This window comes from Schistocerca piceifrons, chromosome 11 (assembly GCF_021461385.2).
Source record: "Schistocerca piceifrons isolate TAMUIC-IGC-003096 chromosome 11, iqSchPice1.1, whole genome shotgun sequence".
NCBI lineage: Eukaryota > Metazoa > Arthropoda > Insecta > Orthoptera > Acrididae > Schistocerca > Schistocerca piceifrons.
The window spans coordinates 91,563,703-91,588,929 of record NC_060148.1 but is presented as its reverse complement, the minus strand read 5'-3'; the positions used below and the strand labels follow the sequence as shown (position 1 = coordinate 91,588,929).

At 44.0% G+C, this 25,227-nt stretch overlaps 1 long non-coding RNA gene across 2 annotated transcripts in view; it reads left to right on the top strand.

Moving 5' to 3' along the window:
• The window catches only part of LOC124720278, an 81,175-nt gene extending 57,681 nt beyond the window's left edge, over positions 1-23,494 (top strand). For both annotated transcript variants that reach the window (XR_007006110.1, XR_007006109.1), the window contains exon 5: positions 23,337-23,494. This is a non-coding gene — a long non-coding RNA (uncharacterized LOC124720278). The remainder of the gene's footprint in view (positions 1-23,336) is intronic.
• Positions 23,495-25,227: the final 1,733 nt, after the last annotated feature.

Below are 25,227 nucleotides of genomic sequence, written 5' to 3'. Positions count from 1 at the left end.
CACCCATCAGTTTCAGATGCCAATGTGGACAGGGTATGGCAGGCATTTGCAAGGAGTTCTATAAAATCTGTATGTACTGCAGCCAGAGAGTTGGAAATGAGAAGATCGATATTGCACAATGTCTTGCATAAGAGGTAATGGCTCTATCCCTACATGCAGCTGCTTCAGGCATTAAAGCCTATGGACAAACCTAGGTGCGAACAATTTGGAGTGGGTATTCTATGCAGGATTAATGCAACCATTGAATTTTTGGAAAAGATTTCTTCCTCCGATATTGCAACATTTCATGTATCCAGCAAACTGAATTGTCATAACGTTTTTATGTAGGATTTGCCACATCCTCATGTTACACATGAAATGGAAAGAGACAGTTGTAAGGTCAATGTTAGATGTAGACTGATCCCCAGTTGAATCACTGATTCATTCTTTCCCATCACTGCCATCAACAGTGGTGTTAACGTGGACATGCTACAAGAGTATACTGTGCCACATTTCGAACACCTGCAGCCTGGTGCCATATTCCAGTAAGACAGGGCACCACTTCACTGGCACCTAAATGTACTTTAATTTCTATATAAAAGGTTTCCAGGTAGGTGGATTGGACGAGATGGTCCAACTTCAAGTGCACCATGATCCCCTGACCTTACACCACTAATTTTTTCCTGGGGCTTTGTGAAGGATGCGGTATACTGAACCAGGGCTAGAGACCTACAGGAATTGAAGGCATACATTTGCAATCCACTTGAACATGTCACCATAGAGATCTTGAATCGTACGTGGAGAGAAATGGAATTCTGACTAGGCATTATCCGTGCTATTAACGGTGCACACATTGATTTGTATGAATGAGGAAACAAAATTTAATTATCTGATAGCGTAAATTTTATTTGTATGAAAATACATAACTTACTTAATAGTTCAATTTCATTATTCAGTACACTCTAGATCCTGCTATTCTCAAATAACTGTTGCTCAGTTCCATGGGTGAAGTTCACCTCTCCTTTCACTTGTTGGTTAATCAACAGTGGGCTGTCTTTTTCAATAGCAAAGAAAAAAGGCATCAGCATGTGCTATGTCCAAGTGTGCTCCCTGCCGCCGTTGGAGAAGCAGTTACCAGCAGCAAGTCGTATACTCCTAGCTTACTTATTTGTTACATAGTTTAATTCTTAATTTCTTCGCATGTTTTTGGGTACTTGCATTGTTTAATTCATAAATTTTGGGTGTATTATAGTATTTGAGAGTTGTATCATCGTGCTTTAGTGTTTACTTCGTAGATTCTTACTTAAATTGCATGTGAGTTTCGTATAGGAGGTGTAATTTTGAGTTTTAGTTGCTGCAGTCATAAATTCAGGCAGATTGTAGCACAGTCGTTAGGCATTTGTACAGGTTAGTTCATACATTCTTTGCGAGTTTCCCTTGCGTTATCTAGGCACGGACTCGTGTTTCAGTAACTGTTGTTCAACATCAATTAGAATGGACTGGGACTGTGATTGCTGTGTTCGGATGAGGGCTGAGTTGGCATCCCTTCGCTCACAGCTGCAAGCGGCGCTGACTTCGGTCGAACAGCTTGAGGCTGTTGCCAATGGGCACCACTGTGGGGAGCCGGACTTGGGTATCACGGGGATGTCAACCTTGTCCCGTCTGTCCCCAGATCGGTCTGCCGCTGTGGTTGCCCCGGTTGGTGCCCTCAGTGGGGCTGAGCCCTCGCCTGTGGTTGATTGGGAGGTCGTTCCAAGGCGTGGCAGGCAGCGAAAGACGTCCCCGGAGGCTGATCAGAAAGCCTCCCCGGTGCGTCTGACAAACAGGTTTCAGGCACTGCCCTGTTTCAGAGGATGATTCTCAGCCTTCAAGGTCCGGGCATTCGCAGAGGGTGGGCTTATTGGTAGTTGGGAGCTCCGATGTTAGGCACGTAATGGGGCCCCTTAGGGATATGGCGGCTAAGGAGGGGAAGAAATCCAGTGTGCACTCCGTGTGCATTCTGGGTGGAGTCATTCCTGATGTGGAAAGGGTCCTTCCGGATGCCATGAAGAGCACAGGGTGCAGCCAGCTGCAGGTGGTGGCACATGCCGGCACTAATGACGTGTGTCGCTTTGGATCTGAGGAAATTCTCTCTGGATTCCAGCGGCTATCTGATTTGGTGAAGGCTGCCGGTCTTGCTTACGAGATGAAGGCAGAGCTCACCATCTGCAGCATTGTTGACAGAACCGACTGCGGACTTTTGGTGCAGAGCCGGGTGGAGGGTCTGAATCAGAGGCTCAGGCAGTTTTGCGACCATGTTGGTTGCAGATTCCTTGACTTGCGCCATAGGGTGGTGGGGTTTCGGGTTCCGCTGAATAGGTCAGGAGTTCACTACACTGAGCTGGCAGCTACACGGGTAGCAGAGGCTGTGTGGCGTGGACTGGGCGGTTTTTTAGGTTAGAAAGCCTCGGGAAAGTACGGGGTGGGCTGCAATCTCAAAAGGTGCATGGCAAATACAGGACATGCTTGGATCAAGGAACAGTCGGAATTGTAGTTGTAAATTGTTGTAGTTGTGCTGGGAGAGTCCCTGAGCTTCAAGCGCTAATAGAAAGCACAGAAGCTGAAATCGTTATAGGTACAGAAAGCTGGCTAAAACCTGAAATAAGTTCTGCAGAAATTTTTATGAAGTCTCAGGCCGTGTTCAGGAAAGATAGATTAGGCAGAATTGGTGGTGGAGTGTTTGTGTCTGTCAGTAGTGGTTTATCTTGTAGTGAAGTCGAAATAGATACTCAGTGCGAATTGGTATGGGTGGAGGTTATACTTAACAGCCAAACTAAGTTAATAATTGGCTCCTTCTACCGACCCCCAGACTCCGATGATATAGTTGCTGAACAGTTCAGAGAAAATTTGAGTCTCGTAACAAATAAATACCCCACCCATACAGTTATAGTTGGTGGGGACTTCAACCTTCCCTCGATATGTTGGCAAAAATACTTGTTAAAAACTGGTGGTAGGCAGAAAGCATCTTCCGAGATTGTCCTAAATGCTTTCTCCAAAAATTATTTCGAGCAGCTAGTCCACGAAGCCACGCGAATTGTAAATGGTTGTGAAAACACACTTGACCTCTTAGCCACAAACGATCCAGAGCTAATAGAGAGCATCATGACTGATACAGGGATTAGTGATCACTAGGTCGTTGTCCCCCCTGCGGGTCCGGGGTAAGAATAGGCCCGAGGTATTCCTGCCTGTCGTACGAGGCGACTAAAAGGAGTTTCAACCGTTTCAGCCTTCCATGTGATGGTCCCCTTTGGGGTTTGACCTCCATTTTTCAAAATTCTACAGAAGTACGAGCCTTTTGGGGAAGGACACCTTACGTGGTGTACCACTGGTCCTAAGTGCACTAAGACCTTGGCACTCAGCATTGCACCGGCGTTGTAACCATACCCACTATTCCTCAAATTGGGCCTAAACGCCTGATGGGTTGTCCAAGTTACGCCCATAGTGCATCTCCATCTGCACCAGCGATCATGATGGACTTTCCATGGCACCAGAAATCCAGCACGGTAGCCAGCCCGTTGTGGTCGGGTCGTCATGTACCCTCTAGGTTGTAGCCCCCTGACAACACAGGGATCGTACTGCCGATACCTGAGCTGCACCCTCCCCACATCGGCCAAGGAGTAGATGCCCGTCTCCTTGGGGCATCAGGACTCCCGGCAATGGTCATCCTGCCCTTGCTGCGGCTGGGTGGCGCCCGTGGGGAGAGCCCCTGGTCGGAGTGGGTGGTATCGGGGCGGACGTTTTGCAGATGAAACGTCAACATGTATCAGGTCGCTCTGCGGCCGAGTCTTTCAAAAGAAAAGGTACCGTTTCTAGTTCTGGTTTTCGTGCCCTTTCCCCCTTGGCCACTCCATGGGAGGAGGGACAGGCCCGCCGGCTTGGGGCGAAGTACTTCCCCCGCTATTTGGTCTGTTCTCGAACCGATGGGGGGACATTCGCCACCTCCAAGCCCATGTTCTTTGTTCAGCACATTGAGGACATCTTCGGGGAAATCGAGGCTCTCAGCAAGATGCGTTCAGGGTCTGTTCTTATCAAGACCACCTCCGCCACACAGTCGGCGGTGCTCCAGGCGTGCGACCGCCTAGGGGACATCCCAGTATCCATTGTCCCACATCTGGCACTAAATAGGACGCAGGGGGTTATTTTTCATCGTGACCTCCTGCTACAATCTGATGAGGAGCTCAGGGCCAACCTGGAGTGCCGAGGCGTGCATTTCGTCCGGCGAGTCCAGCGCGGCCCCAAAGACCGTCGCATCGACACCGGGGCCTTTATCCTCGCCTTCGAGGGGGACGTTCTCCCAGAGAAGGTAAAGGTGATGTGCTACCGGTGTGACGTGCGACCTTACGTCCCGCCTCCTATGCGCTGTTTTAGGTGTTTGCGCTTTGGGCACATGTCGTCACGGTGTGAGGCTGAGCCCCTTCGTGGCGATTGTGGACGTACTCTTCGTGAGGAACATACATGCACCCCACCACCTCGGTGCATTAATTGTCCTGGCGTCCACTCGCCTAGATCCTCAGACTGCCCCGCATATCAGAAGGAGAAGAAGATACAAGAAATCAAAACTTTGGATCGGCTCTCTTATTCTGAGGCCAGGAAGAAGTATGACTGCCTCCATCCCGTGCCATTGACCACTTCGTTTGCCTCAGTTGTGTCCACTCCTTCCGCGGTATCCTCACCTCTATCCTGTCCCCCCTCCGCCTCCTCCGCCCATCAGGGGGCTCTGCCTCCGCCTCCCAAATCTCTCCCTTCCAAATCCTCCTCCCCCGTGACCCCCACCCCCTCTGCCCCAGGGGCCACCCTTCCTCCTCCTCTTCCTCCCCCCCCCCCCCCCCCCCCACGCCACCTGAGAAGCGATCCTCTTCTCAGGCGTCCATCGGGGAAACGTTCCGGACCCCAGCTTCCGAGGTCCGGCGTTCCAAAACGGACCCCGCGCGTGAGGACCTTCTTCGGGTCCAGCCCACCATCCCTGTGCCTCCTCGGCCTTCCAAGAAGGCCTCCAAGAAGAAGTCTCTATCCCCCTCTCCACCCCGGCTCGTTTCGTCTGACGCTCCATCCGTGAGTCGCTGCTCCCGGCCATCCTCCGTTTCGCCGGGACGCTCTGCTGCCAGGTGCTCAGCTGGCCTTTCGTCGGCAAATGATGCTGCCCCTCCTACACAACCAGGGACAGCGGCTGCAGCTGGCGACGAGTCGATGGCACCGGATCCGCCTCCCGCCGGTTGTAGCGTTGTTCCCTCGCAACCTGGCCCTCCGCGGCCGTCGAGGTGACCAGCTCTTCCCCCGTCTCGTTCCCCCAACTTTTTGACTAGCGATGGCGTTGTTTCATTGGAACATAAGAGGTATTCGATCTAATCGGGAGGAATTACAACTGCTCCTCCGCCTGCACTGTCTGCTCGTCCTTGGTCTCCAGGAAACCAAGTTGCGCCCGACTGACCGTATTGCCTTTACCAACTATACCTCGGAGCGGTATGACCTCACCCCTGTGGACGGTATCCCAGCTCATGGTGGGGTCATGTTGCTCGTTCGGGACAATGTCTATTACCATCCGATCCCATTGACCACCCCACTCCAAGCAATAGCTGTCCGCATTACTCTTTCTGCTTTTACTTTTTCAGTTTGTACCATCTACACTCCACCGTCATCTGCTGTTAGTCGGGCTGACATGATGCACCTGATCGTTCAGCTTCCCCCGCCGTTTGTATTGTTTGGCGACTTCAATGCCCATCATCCCCTTTGGGGCTCTCCTGCATCCTGTCAAAGAGGCTCACTCTTGGCGGATGTCTTCAACCATCTCAATCTTGTCGGCCTCAATACCGGCGCCCCGACTTTCCTCTCGGACTCTACTCATACCTACTCCCACTTGGACCTCTCGATCTGTTCTACCACTCTTGCCCGTCGGTTCGAGTGGTATGTCCTTCCTGACACTTATTCGAGCGGCCACTTCCCCTGTGTCGTTCGTCTCCTGTACCACACCCCATCCCCACGTCCTTCGAGCTGGAACATACTGAAAGCTGACTGGGGACTTTACTCCTCCCTGGCGACCTTTCCGGACCACGATTTTCCCAGTTGTGACAGTCAGGTCGAATACCTCACGGCTGTTATCATTAATGCTGCCGAACGTTCCATTCCTCGTATTACTTCTTCTTCACGTCGCGTTTCCATCCCCTGGTGGAACGAGGCTTGTAGGGACGCTGTCCGTGCTAGACGACGTGCTTTACGCACCTTTCGCCGCCATCCTACGTTGGCGAATTGTATTGAATACAAACGACTCCGAGCGCAATGCCGTAGAGTCATCAAAGAAATCTAAAAAGCTTGTTGGGCCTCTTTCACCAGCTCCTTTAACAGTTTTACTCCCTCTTCCGTCATTTGGGGTAGCCTGCGCCGGCTGTCGGGCATTAAGGCCCACTCCTCGGTACCTGGCCTGACCTCAGGTAATGAGGTCCTTGTTGATCCTGTGGCTGTCTCCAACGCCTTTGGCCGCTTTTTCGCGGAGGTTTCAAGCTCCGCCCATTACCATCCTGCCTTCCGTCCCAGGAAAGAGGCAGAAGAGGCTCGGCGACCTTCCTTCCACTCGCTGAATCTGGAAACTTATAATGCCCCCTTTACTATGCGGGAACTCGAACGTGCGCTTGCACTGTCCCGGTCCTCTGCTCCGGGGCCAGATGCCATTCACGTTCAGATGCTGGCACACCTTTCTCCGGCGGGCAAAAGCTTCCTTCTTCGTACCTACAATCGCGTCTGGACCGAAGGTCAAGTCCCCAAGCGTTGGCGTGACGCCGTTGTTGTTCCTATACGCAAACCCGGGAAGGATAGACACCTTCCTTCTAGTTACCGCCCCATTTCTCTTACAAGCTGTGTCTGTAAGGTGATGGAGCGCATGGTTAATGCTCGGTTAGTCTGGATTCTTGAATCTCGACGGCTACTTACTAATGTGCAATGCGGCTTTCGTCGCCGCCGCTCCGCTGTTGACCACCTTGTGACCTTGTCGACATTCATCATGAACAACTTTTTGCGAAGGCGCCAAACGGTAGCCGTGTTCTTCAACTTGGAGAAGGCTTATGATACCTGTTGGAGAGGAGGTATCCTCCGCACTATGCACAGGTGGGGTCTACGCAGTCGCCTGCCCCTTTTTATTGATTCCTTTTTAACAGATCTCAAGTTTAGGGTACGTGTGGGTTCCGTATTGTCCGACGTCTTCCTCCAGGAGAACGGAGTGCCTCAGGGCTCCGTCTTGAGCGTAGCCCTTTTTGCCATCGCGATCAATCCAATTATGGATTGCATTCCACCTAATGTCTCAGGCTCTCTCTTTGTCGATGACTTCGCGATCTACTGCAGTGCCCAGAGAACATGCCTCCTGGAGCGCTGCCTTCAGCGTTGTCTAGACAGCCTCTACTCATGGAGCGTGGCAAATGGCTTCTGGTTCTCTGAAGAGAAGACGGTTTGTATCAACTTTTGGCGATATAAAGCGTTCCTTCCGCCATACTTACATCTCGGTCCCGTTGTTCTCCCATTCGTGGACACAACTAAGTTTCTAGGGCTCACGTTGGACAGGAAACTGTGTTGGTCTCCACATGTCTCTTATTTGGCGGCCCGTTGTACACGTTCCCTTAATGTCCTCAGAGTTCTTAGCGGTTCATCTTGGGGAGCGGATCGCACTGTCCTGCTTCGCTTGTATCGGTCCATAGTCCGATCGAAGCTGGATTATGGGAGCTTCGTCTACTCGTCCGCTCGGCCATCCCTCTTACGCCGGCTCAACTCCATCCACCATCGGGGGATACGTCTTGCGACCGGAGCCTTCTACACTAGTCCTGTGGAGAGTCTTTATGCTGAAGCTGCCGAATTACCATTGACCTACCGGCGCGACGTACTGCTGTGTCGGTATGCCTGCCGGCTGTTGTCTATGCCCGACCACCCCTCTTACAAGTCCTTCTTTGCCGATTCTCTCGACCGTCAGTACGGGTTGTATGTGTCTGCCCTGCTGCCCCCCGGAGTCCGCTTCCGTCGCCTGCTTCGACAATTGGATTTTGCCCTCCCTACCATCTTCAGAGAGGGTGAGAGCCCGACACCACCTTGGCTCCAGGCTCCGGTTCATATTTATCTCGACCTCAGCTCACTCCCGAAGGAGGGTACTCCGGCTGCAGTGTATTGCTCACGGTTTGTCGAACTTCGTGCTCGACTTGCCGGTCACACCTTTATTTACACCGATGGCTCCAAAACTGACGATGGTGTTGGCTGTGCCTTTGTCGTCGGGGCCGCCACCTTTAAATACCGGCTCCTCGACCAATGTTCGAGCTTTACGGCCGAGCTTTTTGCTCTCCATCAGGCCGTTCAGTATGCCCGCCGCCACCGCCATTCATCGTATGTACTCTGCTCTGACTCACTCAGTGCTCTTCAGAGCCTTGGAGCTCCCTATCCGGTCCATCCCTTGATTCAACGGATACAGCAGTCCCTCCATTCTTTCGCTGATAATGGTGGTTCTGTCAGCTTTCTGTGGGTTCCCGGACATGTAGGAGTGCCTGGGAATGAGGCTGCGGATGCTGCAGCCAAGGCTGCAGTCCTCCTGCCTCGGCCAGCCTCCCATTGTGTCTCGTCATCTGACGTTTGTGGGGATGTATGTAAGAGGCTTGTGTCGTTGTGGTGGGATGCTTGGTCATCCCTCCAAGAAAACAAGCTCCGGGCAGTAAAACCGCTCCCAACTGCTTGGACAACATCCTCCCGACCATCTCGGCGCGAGGAGGTCCTCCTGACCAGGTTGCGGATTGGGCATTGCCGGTTTAGCCACCGCTACCTGCTCTCCGGTGACCCAGCCCCGCAGTGCCCTTGTGGTCAGGCATTAACAGTGCGCCATGTTTTATTGTCGTGTCCCCGCTTTAGTCAATTTTGTGTTGTCCTGTCCCTGCCATCTACTTTACCGGATGTTTTAGCTGATGACGCTCGAGCAGCTGCTCGTATTCTGCGTTTTAGAACTTTAACTGGCTTGTCCAAAGACATTTAACCTTTTTACTTATTTTATCTGCATCTTTGTCAGGTCCTTCTGGTGTCCTCCCATCCCCTTGAGTTTTACTAGATTCCATGTGCTCTAACAACAGTGACTGGGCGCTAATGACCTCAGCAGTTGAGCGCCCTTAAACCCAACCAAACTAGGTCGTTGTAGCTAGGCTCAATACCGTTTCTTCCAAATCCATCAGAAACAAAAGCAAAATAATTTTATTTAAAATAGCAGATAAAGTGTCACTAGAAGCCTTCCTAAGAGACAATCTCCATTCCTACCGAACTGACTATGCAAATGTAGACGAGACGTGGCTCAAATTCAAAGACGTAGTAGTAACAGCAATTGAGAGATTCATACCTCATAAATTGGTAAGAGATGGAACTGATCCCCCATGGTAACAAAACAGGTCCGAACGCTGTTGCAGAGGCAACGGAAAAAGCATGCGAAGTTCAGAAGAATGCGAAATCCCGAAGATTGGCTAAAATTTACAGATGCGCGAAATTTGGCGCGGACTTCAATGCGAGATGCCTTTAATAGGTTCCACAGCGAAACATTGTCTCAAAATTTGGTAGTATGTAAAGTACACAAGCGGCAAGACGCAGTCAATACCTTCGCTGCGCAGTGCCGATGGTACTGTTACCGACGACTGTGCAGCTAAAGCGGAGTTATTGAACACAGTCTTCTGAAATTCCTTCACCAGGGAAGACGAATGGAATATTCCAGAATTTGAAACACGAACAGCTGCTAGCATGAGTTTCTTAGAAGTAGATACCTTAGGTGTGTTGTTAAGAAGGGTAGTAGGAGTAATCCATCGAACTACAGACCTATATCATTGACGTCAGTTTGCAGTAGGGTTTTGGAGCATATACTGTATTCAAACATCATGAATCACCTCGAAGGGAACGATCTATTGATACGTAATCAGCACGGTTTCAGAAAACATCGTTCTTGTGCAACGCAGCTAGCTCTTTATTCGCACGAAGTAATGGCCGCTATTGGCAGGGGATCTCAACTTGATTCTGAATGTCTAGATTTCCGGAAAGCTTTTGACACCGTTCCTCACAAGTGACTTCTAATCAAGCTGCGGGCCTATGGGGTATCTTCTCAGTTGTGCGACTGGATTCGTGATTTCCTGTCAGGAAGGTCGCAGTTAGTAGTAAATAGACGGCAAATCGTCGACTAAAATTGAAGTGATATCAGGTGTTCCCCAGGGAAGCGTCCTGGGACCTCTGCTGTTCCTGATCTACATAAAAGACTTGGGTGACAATCTGAGCAGTTCTCTTACGTTAGCAGATGATGCTGTAATTTGCCGTCTAGTAAGGTCATCCGAAGACCAGTATCAGTTGCAAAGCAATTTAGAAAGGATTGCTGTATGGTGTGGCAGGTGGCAGTTGACGCTAAATAACAAAACGTGTGAGGTGATGCACATGAGTTCCAAAAGAAATCCGTTGGAATTTGATTACTCGATAAATAGTACAATTCTCAAGGCTGTCAATTGAACTAAGTACCTGGGTGTTAAAATTACGAACAACTTCATTTGGAAAGACCACATAGATAATATTGTGGGGAAGGTGAGCCAAAGGTTGCGTTTCATTGGCAGGACACTAAGAAGATGCAACAAGTCCACTAAAGAGACAGCTTACACTACACTCGTTTGTCCTCTATTAGATATTGCTGCGCGGTGTGGGATCCTTACCAGGTGGGATTGATGAACGACATCGAAAGGGTGCAAAAAGGGCAGCTCGTTTTGTATTATCACATAATAGGGGAGAGAGAGTGGCAGATATGATACGCGAGTTGGGATGGAAGTCAAAACAAAGATGTTTTTCGTCGCGGCGAGATCTGTTTACGAAATTTCGGTCACCAACTTTCTCTTCCGAATGTGAAAATATTTTGTTGAGCCCAACCTACATAGCTAGGAATGATCATCAAAATAAAATAAGAGAAATCAGAGCTCGAACAGAAAGGTTTAGGTGTTCGTTTTTTCTGTGCGCTGTTCGGGAGTGGAGTGGTAGAGAGATAGTATGATTGTGGTTCGATGAACCCTCTGCCAAGCACTTAAATGTGAATTGCAGAGTAGTCATGTAGATGTAGATGAAGTTATTTTGAAGGAAAAAAAAGAATCTTTTTTCTTATGAACTTCTGCTAAAACAGCTTCTTTTTTTGTTGTGGGCTTCATTGTTAATAGAAAGCTTGTGATTTTGATGTATAATTTCTTGCCTCCTGTGCCAGGATTTGTGGTCTTTCCCACATCCCTCACAACTAGTGTGATACTTTGTAGCATAGTTAATTTTCTCATCTGTAAATTGTAAAAAAAAGAAAACCATTAATTTTTATTTGAGTGACAGTAGTGTTTTCATTATGTCATGCAGGTAATATCAAAGAACTTAAATATTCCGTATGAAATACTCACTGCTGAGCTGTTTTCAGGCTACTTGTGGAACAGCCTGTTTGCATAGTGCTCATATCCTCAGCTGAAACTTGCAAAGTAACATCCATGCACTTCACTAGTTTTGTGAAACTAATATGTTGACATCCTTTCTCTTTGTTGAGTTACAGGCAGCCATTGGGTGGACAGTAAATGGTAACAAATGAGCAGCTTTTAACTAGGTATGCCTTCATGCATGTTTTTTCTGCGTACAGGAGTTTGTTACATACACGGCACTTGACACTGCTGGTGACAGAACATTATTAATTAGCACTGATGGTCAACTCGGTCCCTAGCACCCACTAGTGGGCATCCGAAACTTCATAGCAGGCAGTAGACAGTTGGAGGTTAAAATATTTACTTTAGGGTTTCACAGAACTTTGAACAAAAAATATTAGGTTACTAATTATTAATTTATTCTTCAACTTGATGCAACTCTGCTTTATAAATTTTATAACGCGAAGTTACTTCCCCACTTTAGAAATCATCATTACTGTGGAATGGTCGATGGTTTTTAATAATACATCTACATTTTCCTAGATGTGGAAAAATTTATCATCTGTGAAATGCGCTTGTCTTTTGCTGTCCGAAGTGGGCCGCAGGACACAGTGTGAAATGTTTTTCTAGGTGTGGGGCAGTGCATGTACAAACATAAAAAATTGAAAGTTGTATATTTTATAATTCAACAACTGTACATGACAGTGATATGAGAACTATCTTCTTCGTCTTTCACTAACACAATGAAAATTTTGTGCTATTTTTCACGCTAATCAATATTTATCAAGATTTTTGGACAGAATGGTTATAGAGATGAAGCAGCGATTAGTATGATTAATCCCACATCAATAACACCATACAAACACACCAGCTGCTACCTTGACGATGGCATCTTCGCTACACAGACTAGAGGGCGCCTGATACATGCTTTATAATCCGTGGCAACTGCGTCCTCTCCACAAGGAGTAGGGGGCTCTGTAGTCCTTCCATATTAGCCATTTTAGTAAATTGACTCAAATGTTTTCTAGGTAAATGTACGAATAGATATATTATAAATCAAGATGACACCAGCCTTTGTGTGTGACAAATTGTTTTACTTTGTATTATGGCACATAAGGTAATATACTTTTACGAGTTGACTACGGAACATTTGTTGTTATTTCATAATTAACACTATAATTGTAACTCTCTTTAAATGAAATGGTTCCGTCTTCTCTTATTTACTGTAACTTAAATTTATGTTAAACCACGGTGACTAGTAATTACATATAATAAACTGTATTAAATACCGTTGATCGCCACTGGGGGTCTTGCCGTCTATTCACATGATATCAGCACGCTGTTTAAGCCCATACGAAGGGTTAGTCTCGCATAGTTTCCTGCCATTATGTAGATAGGAGTGACACCACCAATAGTCGGCCAATGGGTAACATACTTTAAATTTACATAATTTTAGCTGTAGTATGATGATGTCTTTGTGACGAATATCTATGATTTCACAGTGTAAACGCCCAGATGATGACCCCTACATCGGGTTGAAACCGGTTGGCGGTATAATAATAATAATAATAATAATAATAATAAATGCTTTTAAGACTGTTTTTGAGTAATTAATATTGATCATGCCATACCTCCCAAACTAGGTGTTGTACAACACAATTTTATAACTGGCTTCAGTACCATATGTTGACGATGAATGGAAACTTTCTGGCCAATAGAATCAGTAACAGTGAAGTAATAAATTAAAATGTGTGACTTGGAATTTGTAGCAAACCATACATCTGAAATGTATTCTTTGACAAACTTTTTCACATTACATTTTTTTGTGGGAGATCAGAGCAAGAAAAATTTTTGGAAAGATTTGAAAACATTTTAACAGTTTGTTGGAAGTGTGTGGATGCTACAGTTTTCTTTAGATGAGAGTAGTATTTTGTGGTTCATTGATGCCACACGAGTTCGAGCGTGCTGTAGTGAACATTTTGGTATTACATGACAGTGCAACATTAGTAGTGGGACAGCAAAGGCAAAACACGCAGTGGAGTGTGCAGTCTAAAAGGAAGGAGACTGTGTATTGTGGGAAGAGTATTCAGAAAGTGCAAAGCAATGACGCAACTCTCCCTGTGTTGTGAAGGATCGAATGACATTTTAGTAACAAAACAGTTGCAAGGTGATGGAGAAGAGTACCAGTTCCCACTGCCTTATCAATCAAAGGTATCGGAAATTAATGCACTGCTCATGGATGATATGATGCCCTGGATAGGTGTTGACGGTTATGTCAAAGCTAAGGGATTCACAGTGAGGAACAGATTCACTGATTGCTTCGGTGGGCCGAATTTTAATAGTCATTCACTCTTAATCACAGTAACAACATCCAACTCATTATAATGGTGGTTAAAGCTCAGTACACATGAATTTACTGATGATTTATTTTTGTCATAATCAAAGACATTTCTTCTTACATGTTTCATTCAATTTTCTTCAGATTTCTCCCCAAATTAACTCATTTTGCATCTAGTTTCTCATCCCGGTGTCAGCTGCGTTCCACAAAATATGCCGTTTGGACACGAATTTGGTAAGTTGCTCATTGTTTGAGACAGAGAATCAGTCAGCTGACATTTCTGGTGAATAATTAGATCAGAAGAATTACGTAGTCTTACTGCCTGTACATGTGAAAAAAATATTGCAGCTGTCATCTGGTATTCTCCAGCTGCTCGGTTGACTTTCCCACTACAAGCACCCTCAAGCAAATCGCTGCAGTGTGCGAGACATACCCTTCCTGAGGCATGCAAGTGTGACCCGCAGTGGCACTGTTTTGCTGGACGGCAGGCAAATAGTCTGCTATGTTCGCATTGTGCAAGTGGGGTGCTCAGTCTCCCACACGTTTTATGCAGCACGTTGCGGGAAATTCCCGCAGCTAGGAAAACGTTGCAGTGATGCAAAAGTGGATGGTAGGTAAAAAAGGCACCTCTGTGGCATTCCTCTGGATCCCAAGACTTGTTGGTATCTGTGGAAATAAGGCGGCCGATATAGTGGCCAGGGCTGCAGTCTCTCTTCTTCGGCTAGCAATTCACATGATTCCTTCGCCGATCTACGGAATGTTTTATGTCATCATGTTGCTCTTTTATGGCACGCACATTGGTCGACACTTCCCAGTAATTAATTGCGGGACGTGAAAGCTCTTCCCTGTGCTTGGACCTCTTCCTCCCGAACTCGGCGTCGAGAGGAGGTAATTTTAAATAGACTCCGGATAGGGCTCTGTCTTTTTAGCCATCGACATCTTTTAAACGGCGATTCTCCCCCACTCTGTCCCCACTGCTCTCAACTGTGGATGGTGAGACACCTTTTACTTGAGTGCCCCTATTTTACTCCGTTACGCGCCTGTCTACAGCTGTCGCCTGATATATCTTCCATTTTAGCAGATGACACGTGATCAGCCGATCGTGTTTTCGAGTTCATTAGTGCCAGTGAGATGACGTCAGTCATTTGAAGCTCCTTTTGGGGACAAACAACTCCCCTTCTATAGTGGTTTTTTAAGCTTTCTTTCTGTTTTTTGGTTTCCACACTTTTTTGAGTTTTGCTCCCATTGCTACTGGTTTCCAGTTTCGTTTTTTGTAGCTTTTCCTAACGCACAGACCAGGCGCTAATGACCGTAGCAGTTATGCGCCCTAAAACCATAACAAAAAACCACACAGGTGGCATCTGTTCTATTCTGTTGTGTGTCCGTGTGTATGCAGTAGAGGCGGTGACTCCGCGTGCACAGAACACAGCCTTGCGAGTGGGCTCTCTACTGGTTATTGTATTCCGCAGCAGACAAAACACACGGATTGATTCGTTGATTCCACATAGTATCCTGGGTATTTTTTCCACTAAGAAGTAGCTTATAAATACATTAACGAAACAAATGAAATATTTTTTTTGTATCCCCATTGAAAGAAAGCTCTATATCTAATGATAGCTTCTTATTGTAGCAATGAAATGGAATAAAAAGAGCTGTCAAGTAATGATTGAAGAATACAGCAACGAAAGGTGTCGCTATGACCTAACATATTTTGTACCACAATAAGGCAATCTACAGATCTACAAATGATTCATTCAGGGTTTATACAAGTTAATGTGCCTATAATTTTACCTTTGATAGGTATATATATATCACATAAATTAGTGAAAGTAGCACACGTATTTGATTCCGTAACATCTGTATTATTTCAACACGCCAGGAAGGAAAACTTGGCCAGAATAGGAGAAAAAGTGAGAACAGTTGTCTGGTGTAATGAATGAGGAATGTAAAGCACGCTTAGCCTCCTTACGTTTGCATTATTCAGCTGAACTCAAAAAGAGGGGGGAAAAAATGCAGAGTAGCTCAGGTGGGACCACCCATAAACTAAAGCGTGTGGTGGTTCGACCTGTTGGCGTATTTGAAAGGCCACATAGTGCCTAGAAAACTGCTGAAAAATATCCCAATCTCTGTCATGAGTACTAATTTTTGTCACTCTGTCATTGCACATTTTCTGCATTATGTAAGATAGGTTATCCTGTTGTAGGAATCTACATTGATATCAACGGTTAATTTCCGATACTAAAAATATACTTCACAGGGTTTGGACACATCCACTTAGTGCAGAAATTGTTGATTTGTGCGATATGTGCTAGTGCTTTCAAATACTATGCTTCCACTTTGTGTATGCTCCTCATGTCATTTCTGTGAGTGAAAACATTCACATGTCAAATGCACAGTAGTGGAAACTTTGATGCAAGTACACTGGTAGTAATAAATGAAATTAACTTAAAACACCCCAAATACATGTACGGCAGACCGGTGGACTGAGAGCATTTTTTGTGGTCTATTGTGCAGAAGCATCCACTAGACTTTTTGAAAAATCTGATACATCACTGTATGTAGTAGTTTGCAGAGATGCTCCTGTATCAGTTTCAGAAGAGGTAATGTCAATGATCTTTAATAGGAACTGCTGAGCAATTTATTTGTTTGTAACGTACTCTAATGCCTAAGACAATCAAAAGCAATGTGAAGTTGGATTGCAAAAATTCACACCTATCTGTCATAGATTGACTTAATTGATGTGTACAGCCGATCTTCTTCTATGGATTGCCGGCTCCGTTGATCTCCAAAACCTTCTTCTTTGAAGAATACTGCTGGTTAACAGGAATTTATAAGACTCTCTCTCTCTCTCTCTCTCTCTCTCTCTCTCTCTCTCTCTCTCTCTCTACTTTTGAAATAATTTAGTACTCGATGAATACTTTTAGTTCAGTCTTGGTACATTTCAACTTCCACAAATAACATATCCACCATTTCTCACATCAATATTCGAATGTATACAAGTCAACCGATTCGTCTCGCATTAGACTAGATAAAATACATCTGAAATAAAGTTGGTTTAACAACCACATAATTTATGAACCCGTCTTGCCTCTAGAGTGTCCAGCATGTGAAGTACTTAAAAATCTGGAAAAAAATAAAAATCTATTTTACACTTCACTCTCACTTCTTGATAATTTTTTTAGTCCCTGGAGTTGTCCTGTACTTTAGACTTCTTTACTCATAACAGATACTATGTCTACCTATATTCTGACTCGACATTCTTTAATAATTACCAGAATCGATTCCTCTCAGGGTTATGCTCTTTCCTTGCTCATGCCTCCCTATCTACTTGACGTGGAATCCTTCTAGTTATATGTATATATCCAGGGTGGTCCATCGGAAGTTTCAGATGAGATTATCTCCAAAATTATCGAGTAAAATTATCTGGTAAAAAAAAGTGGATAAGACAAGTTTGTAAGCTCAGAGCAGGACATCAAATGATACTACACATGATCCACAGCCCCCTCCCCCTTCAGTGGGGCATGGGGCAACTTTTAAATTTTAAATGGAAACACCTATTTTTTTTATTGCAGATTCGGATTCTCCATAAAAAAGTAATCAAGTTATGTCTGAAACGTTTTTAAACCATTGACAGATGGCACTGAAATCGAGAAAAATTAAAATTGGGAAGAACTCAGATTTATTTAGAATGATCCGAGGAGGATGCATGAAATAGATACAAAATGTCGACCCATTCTTTCATTACGCCAAATTAAGCTTTGCTTTGCTTTTTTTTTTTTTTTTTTACAGTATGTATCCTTCCCACCACAGTATTTGATGGAGGGAGGTGGAATGGTATTAAAATTTCGTTACGGAACTCTTCACAGTTTCATTACTCATCTGACTGTGGCGCTACCGTGGCCAAACTGGGAACTATGGCTCAATATAAAGGTCGGTGTAATGCAATCGGACGTCACTTCACTTTCAGATTGTGAACCGTAAACATCAACTGACTAACGTAAATTACTCTTTAGCGAAACATGGCTAACTATCCTCCTACAGAGATTGTTGATATGATGTTAATTTTAGGTGGATGCCATAACAATTACGCTGCAGCTGCAGAATTGTATGCGTATCGTTTCCCAAACAGATGACATCCAAGGGAAAATATTATTCGAAATTGCACTCGACGTGCTCGAAATGGATACATGCACCGTCCACCTCGTCATTGCGATTACAATGAAAATTACGCTCATATCGTACCATTCTTGCCCGTGTTCAACTGGATCCTGAAACGAGTAGTCGTGCGATTCAGAGACCAAGTAGAATATCGAAATCAACTGCTTTGAGGAATTTGAAGGCACATAAATATCATGCGTATCGTATTACACTGACACAGGCATTAATACAAAAAGATATGCAAATACGCTTGCATTTCTGCCAGTGGGCCTTTGAAATGATAAGAGGTGACAATGACTTTTTAGATAAGTTATGTTCACCGATGAAGCCACATTCAAAAACAATGGCGAATTAAATCATCATGATTGTCATTATTGGTCCCCTGTCAATCCACAATAAACACAAATCGTCGTTAATGGTCTGGTGTGGAATTTTAAACAGTAACTTGATAGGACCGTATTTTTTTGACCAAAATGTTACTGGGGAATCTTGTTTACAACTTATCTGTGATGATTTGTTGGAGCTAATGGAAGATGTTGATTTAGAAACTAGGCAACAAATGTGGTTCCAACAGGACGGAGCAGCTCACCATTATGCTAAAAATTTGCAGACGTTTTAACTGTACGGTACCCTGGTCAGTCGATAGGATATGGCGGACCAATTCAGTGGCCTCCACATTCACCAGACCTAACATCTCCTGATTTTTTTCTTGTGAGGCTATTTAAAAAATACTGTTCATGAAAGACAGCCACCAACGCGAAACGATATGGAGCAACGCATTGTGTGTGTGCAGCCATACATGGGAAGTGCTGCTCAAAACTGTGGACAACTTATGCAGACGATTGACTTCATGCATTGAAGCAAATGGGGATGATTTTGAACAATTTCTTCGCGGATAATTTCATTATTTAAGCACCCCAAATTGTGAGAGGCAAGGGGACTCACATTAATGAAGCACCCCAACATGTGAGATGCAAGCACTAATGAAGCACCCCATGGGAACATCATTCTACAAAGTCCATGTCATTGTTCCTGGGTAAAACTAAAAGTAGGATACAGTACATTTTGTACAACAGCAGCTGAATTTGGCGTAACGAAAGAACTGGTGCACTTTTTTTTATCGATTTGATGCGTCTTTCTCGCATAATTCTAAATAAATCAGAGTTCTTCCACAATTTTACTTCTTTCTTGATTTCAGCACCATCTGTCTATGGTTTAAAAAATGTTTCAGACAAAACGTGATTACTCTTTTATGGAGAATCCGAATCTGCAATAAAAAAATGGGTGTTCCCATTTAAGATTTAAAAGTTGTCCTCCGCCCCACCCAAAGGGATGGGAGTTGGAGGTCACGTGTAGCATCATTTGATGTCCCCCTTTGAGCTGACGAACTTTTCTTACCCACTAGTTTTACCTGATGTATAGTTTTTGGGATAATCTCATCCGAAACTTCAGATACACCACCCTGTATATTTTCTTCCTATATATACGTGCGATGTAGAACCGTCACAATAAACAACAATGTGTGCATATTTCCTGCTGTACACAAACCTTCCCTCTCCAACACTTGATGGTTCTCACCTTTTGACAGGTTTCTAGTCAGTAGTTTCATTGTTTGTGTACCCGTGTATCTTCGTGTGTGTGTGTGTGTGTGTGTGTAGCCTGATTCTCGGTCTACTTATTTGAAGTAATTTGTAGGTTATTGGAAACCAGGAAGGACTTCTGCGATGGAAGTAGATGCATATGGAAAGAGGGAGAAATAGACACGTCCTCAAATGAGAAGTAAGAAAGGAAAAAAAATAGATGTGGTTGCTAAGATCGAAAAAGAGAAAGAAAACAGCCCCAAAGACAGGAAACCCTTCCCACAACCCTTCCCCAGGACCCCTACCTCGCCGGTGCTTGAGTGACAAGCTGGAGGAGGTTCCTACGGAACAGACATTACCACCGTAACCTTTAAGGTCCCCGAAGAAAATCTTAGCAACCCTGTGGAAATAGCAGTGTCAAATAATCACACACACTTGTTTGCGGGGGTCATGATATATCTGTTAGTGTAAATCGTGCTTTTACCTACACTACCCAGCCCCTTTCAAAATCGATACAAACGCTCCCGTCTATATCATACCTCATAAAAGGTGTAAAATATTCTATGCAAAATAGAAAATTATACACTATGATAAAATAGTTCTTCTGTCCGTCACATTATATTACATTATTCATAAATATAACATTCTACTCGGTTCATTTCATGCCTAGAGATCACTGTTTCTTCCATGGTTCTCTTATGCCAGTCTTTAAATTATGTTTATATCCAATTTGCTAAACACTAAAATTACAGGATAGTTTAGGGATTCAGTAATAGACTACAGAATCATGTAAGATTTGAAGGGAATTCAGTGCAGGAAAACTATTTTGGAAGAAACACCGAAAACAACTCGGGATCCGACAGTTGTCACTCCGCCCGCTAAAACAGAACGTTAACGTCCCTGCGGGATAAATGTGACACCGCCCGGATCCCATGGATCTGATATTAACTTCACTTGAGCAAGTGCAAACCAGTAATTCTCGCTGAATTTTGTGTGGAAGTCTCCCCACGGCAAAACAATCACCACTTTACTAAGTAACACAACATCAGGTGAAGTTATTCCATTTTCTACTCTATCCTGGATAAATTTGAATCCTTTCCACAAGTCAGCTATAACCTTGCTGGTATTATTAATTTTGGAAGAAGCGATAGTCGAAATGTTTCCAGAGGTTACTCTCATGACAACTCCTCGATCTATCATTTCTTAAATGGTTCCTCCAAGCTACATACACTTGTAATAACAAAGCTGGATGTATTCTCATTGAAATTCCATCCTACATTATTTACTCGTGTACTGACACCTGTAATTTGCAATGCAATAATCGACATTAATTCCTTAGACTGATGTCTCTCTTTCGAAGTACTTAAACATTGTGTTAAATTATTGTATTCATTATTGTACACATCTTTTAAAGATTCTAAGTTTTCAATAGGTTTCGATTCTACATCATTACATTTGGCATCAAATTCAGGTTCCAAATCAACCATGTCTTCACATCAGTTACTAGATTCTTTGCTGTGAGTGTCTACTCTGATGTTCAACAAACCTATATTTGTCATCTGAATATTTAGTTTCATGCTGATCCTTCAATTTAGAATCCATTGCGTTTATTAAGTCTAGTTTTTCATTCAAAATCCCACTTCGAGCATCCAATTTAGAATTTAGTGATTTCATCACTGTGTCTATTTCTCTACTTAAATTAGCACTCTGTGCACCGAGTTTTTCACTTGAAGTTGCACTTACTTCATTTCTCAAGGAAGCACCCTGGTCATCTATTTTCTGATTTGAATATTTACTGAGTCTAAATTAAGACTTCGAGCATTTAAAGTTTTTAGTTCCTTTCTTAAAGAAGTATTTTGAGCAGTCAGTTTGTTTCTTGAAGCTGCTGAATCTGCACTTTGGTCATCAATTTTATCACTTAGTTTTAATCAAATTCACTAATTCAGACCAGTCTGGCACCTCCTCACTCACTTTCATTGCTATGGCTGGTTCTGAAGTTTCTCGAATTCTCTGTGTATTATCCATATTTGTTTTAGTTTTTGATCAGGTGATCATTTAACGAATTAACTCTAAGCATTGTAACTACACTAATGCAGTTTCTTCGACTTTGTACTCGAAAAACTATTATTTTTCGCTCACCCGGTGTAGAGTTTAGGCTCCATCAATGAGCAGGTGTGGAATCGGCACCGGTGAAAAATAACTGGTGCCGGTGGCATCGGTTGCTGGTTTTTGTGTCTGCATCGGTGTGCGGATGTAGAATCAGCGCCGGTTAGCAGCAACTGGTGCCGGTGATGTCTGATGTTGTCTCCGCATCTGCGTTCCTGCGATGCGTGTGGGAGCTGGACATTCCCCACAACATGTCTTCTTAGTTGAATTATACTCGTTGCATCTCTTCTTAGTCTAATACGTCGAGGTCTTCTTTTCATTCTTTTAACATTATTACTTTCATACGTCTTTCACTGTGTTACATTCACAAAAATTTTTATTTAATTTTTGAACTTAATCCAGTTACATGAAACAGTTCTCTTGTCTTGTTATTCCTGATTGCCATTGCAACACATCATATCTTCTGCTTCGATTTTCTCTCAAAATTGCCATTTTTTCAAGTCCTGTCATGGTGATATTTGACATTAGAAATTTAAAAAATACTTAACTATGTGCTTACATCTTCGAAAATAGCCTCTGAAATACATACATAATTACCAAAGATTTAAATCACTTTATGCTTTCTGAAAGTTCTCTTACATATTTGAAAAGTTACGTATGAAACATTACATTAATTTTTTGCTTCAAGGTACGCTGTATGTAAAATTTTAAATAAGTGACATTTTAGTTTATTTTTTAATGTGAAAGTGGACATGTTTTCTGTTACCTTTATGTAGTATGGCAAACAGTTGCATAGAAGGCATTTTGCTTTTACAAGCTCTTCGTCAGTTAAGTTGACCCGATTTCCTTCAGTATGTTTTTTTCTTTAATTTTGTTATAGTTATGGATATTACTGTTTAACAATGCAGCATGGTGACTTTATGTAAATACATACACAATCAAAGGCTTTTGAAAAGTCTAGAAACATACCACAAACTTCCTTTTGTCCATCTAGTGCCTTAGTTGAATACAGTATAAATTCAGCTGTTGCTGTACTGCTGGATCTACCTGTGCTAAATCCGTGCTAGGCATCAGAGTATGGCATTTTTTTCTTTACAATTTACTTCTGTTTTTAATTGCATGTTCTATTATTTTAGACGAGACAGGTGTAATAGTTGTTGTTCGGTAATTTCCTGGATCTTTCTTGCTGCATTCGGAAATGGGGATCACCTTACGCTGTCTGAAACATGTCAGGAATATCCTTCCATCTGTGGCTAAATTTATTATAAAAGTTACAGGCTTTGCCACCCACTGCAGTTGAGTAGATATAACATCTCATGTGTCAGTATTTTTGTTTTTTAATTGATGTATTTTTACTAGTTCAGATTCATTTGTTGAGAGAGAGAATTTTCTCACGAGGAGTACTTAAAATGATTGTGTCAGTAGAGTTTTACTTTGTTAGTTTGCCCACTGCCTCACCATAATGTTCATTTATAATATCACAGACTTCTTTAGTGTTTTTCTTTATAGAAATTAAGAAAGAGTTTCAACACTGACCTTTCCATATTATCGTATAAATTTATTGCAGCAAGCCAGTGGTTCCAACATTCAGGTTTCATACATGTTATTTACATCAATAATTTTATACAGTCTACTGTATTTGGCACAATCAATTTTAATTGTAATGTTAATATTTTAACATGTTTACTGTGCAATATTTCATAAATTCCTTTTTTTTTTTTCTAGTGCTCACAAGACGTTTACAGTGGGGTGTGCAGTTGAGAACAGTTCTCCATCTACCCCTAAGCGCTCACCAGAATTATTCAAAGTGGGGCACTCTGCCAATTCTAAGAAGCAGGCCAAAGATGTCCTGGTAAGCAGCACATTGTCAATGCTGCGAGACATACAGGGTGTTTCAAAAATGAGCGGTATATTTGAAACGGCAATAAAAACTAAATGAGCAGCGATAGAAATACACCGTTTGTTGCAAAATGCTTGGGACAACAGTACATTTTCAGGCGGATAAACTTTCGAAATTACAGTAGTTACAATTTTCAACAACAGATAGCGCTGCAAGTGATGTGAAAGATATAGAAGACAACGCAGTCTGTGGGTGAGCCATTCTGTACGTCGTCTTTCTGCTGTAAGCCTGTGCTGTTCACAACGTGCAAGTGTGCTGTGGACAACATGGTTTATTCCTTAGAACAGAAGATTTTTCTGGTGTTGGAATTCCACCGCCTAGAACACAGTGTTGTTGCAACAAGACGAAGTTTTCAACGGAGGTTTAATGTAACCAAAGGACTGAAAAGCGATACAATAAAGGATCTGTTTGAAAAATTTCAACGGACTGGGAACGTGACGGATGAACGTGCTGGAAAGGTAGGGCGACCGCGTACGGCAACCACAGAGGACAACGCGCAGCTAGTGCAGCAGGTGATCCAACAGCGGCCTCGGGTTTCCGTTCGCCGTGTTGCAGCTGCGGTCCAAATGACGCCAACGTCCACGTATCGTCTCATGCGCCAGAGTTTACACCTCTATCCGTACAACATTCAAACGCGGCAACCCCTCAGCGCCGCTACAATTGCTGCACGAGAGACATTCGCTAACGATATAGTGCACAGGATTGATGACGGCGATAAGTATGTGGGCAGCATTTGGTTTACTGACGAAGCTTTTTACCTGGACGGCTTCGTCAATAAACAGAACTGGCGCATATGGGGAACCGAAAAGCCCCATGTTGCAGTCCCATCGTCCCTGCATCCTCAAAAAGTACTGGTCTGGGCCGCCATTTCTTCCAAAGGAATCATTGGCCCATTTTTCAGATCCGAAACGATTACTGCATCACACTATCTGGACATTCTTCATGAATTTGTGGCGGTACAAACTGCCTTAGACGACACTGCGAACACCTCGTGGTTTATGCAAGATGGTGCCTGGCCACATCGCACGGCCGACGTCTTTAATTTCCTGAATGAATATTTCGATGATCGTGTGATTGCTTTGGGCTATCCGAAACATACAGGAGGCGGCGTGGATTGGCCTCCCTATTCGCCAGACATGAACCCCTGTGACTTCTTTCTGTGGGGCCACTTGAAAGACCAGGTGTACCGCCAGAATCCAGAAACAATTGAACAGCTGAAGCAGTACCTTCTCATCTGCATGTGAAGCCATTCCGCCAGACACGTTGTCAAAGGTTTCGGGTAATGTCATTCAGAGACGACGCCATATTATTGCTACACATGGTGGATATGTGGCAAATATCGTACTATAGAGTTTCCCAGACCGCAGCGCCATCTGTTGTTGACAATTGTAACTACTGTAATTTCGAAAGTTTGTCTGCCTGAAAATGTACTGTTGTCCCAAGCATATTGCAACAAACGGTGTATTTCTATCGCTGCTCGTTCAGTTTGTATTGCCGTTTCAAATATACCGGTCATTTTTGAAACACCCTGTACAAACAGCAATGAATGGGAGAAGTGAGGATGACGAGCTGGGCCAATATGTTGCAGCTGAGGTGATTACAACTAAAAATAGAACACTGAATGCAGAAGCAAAGTGCCTTATCATGAATGCCATCATGGGTGCAATTCAGAAAGTTACTGATTGTTAGTTTTTAAATAAAAGATAGAAAATTAAA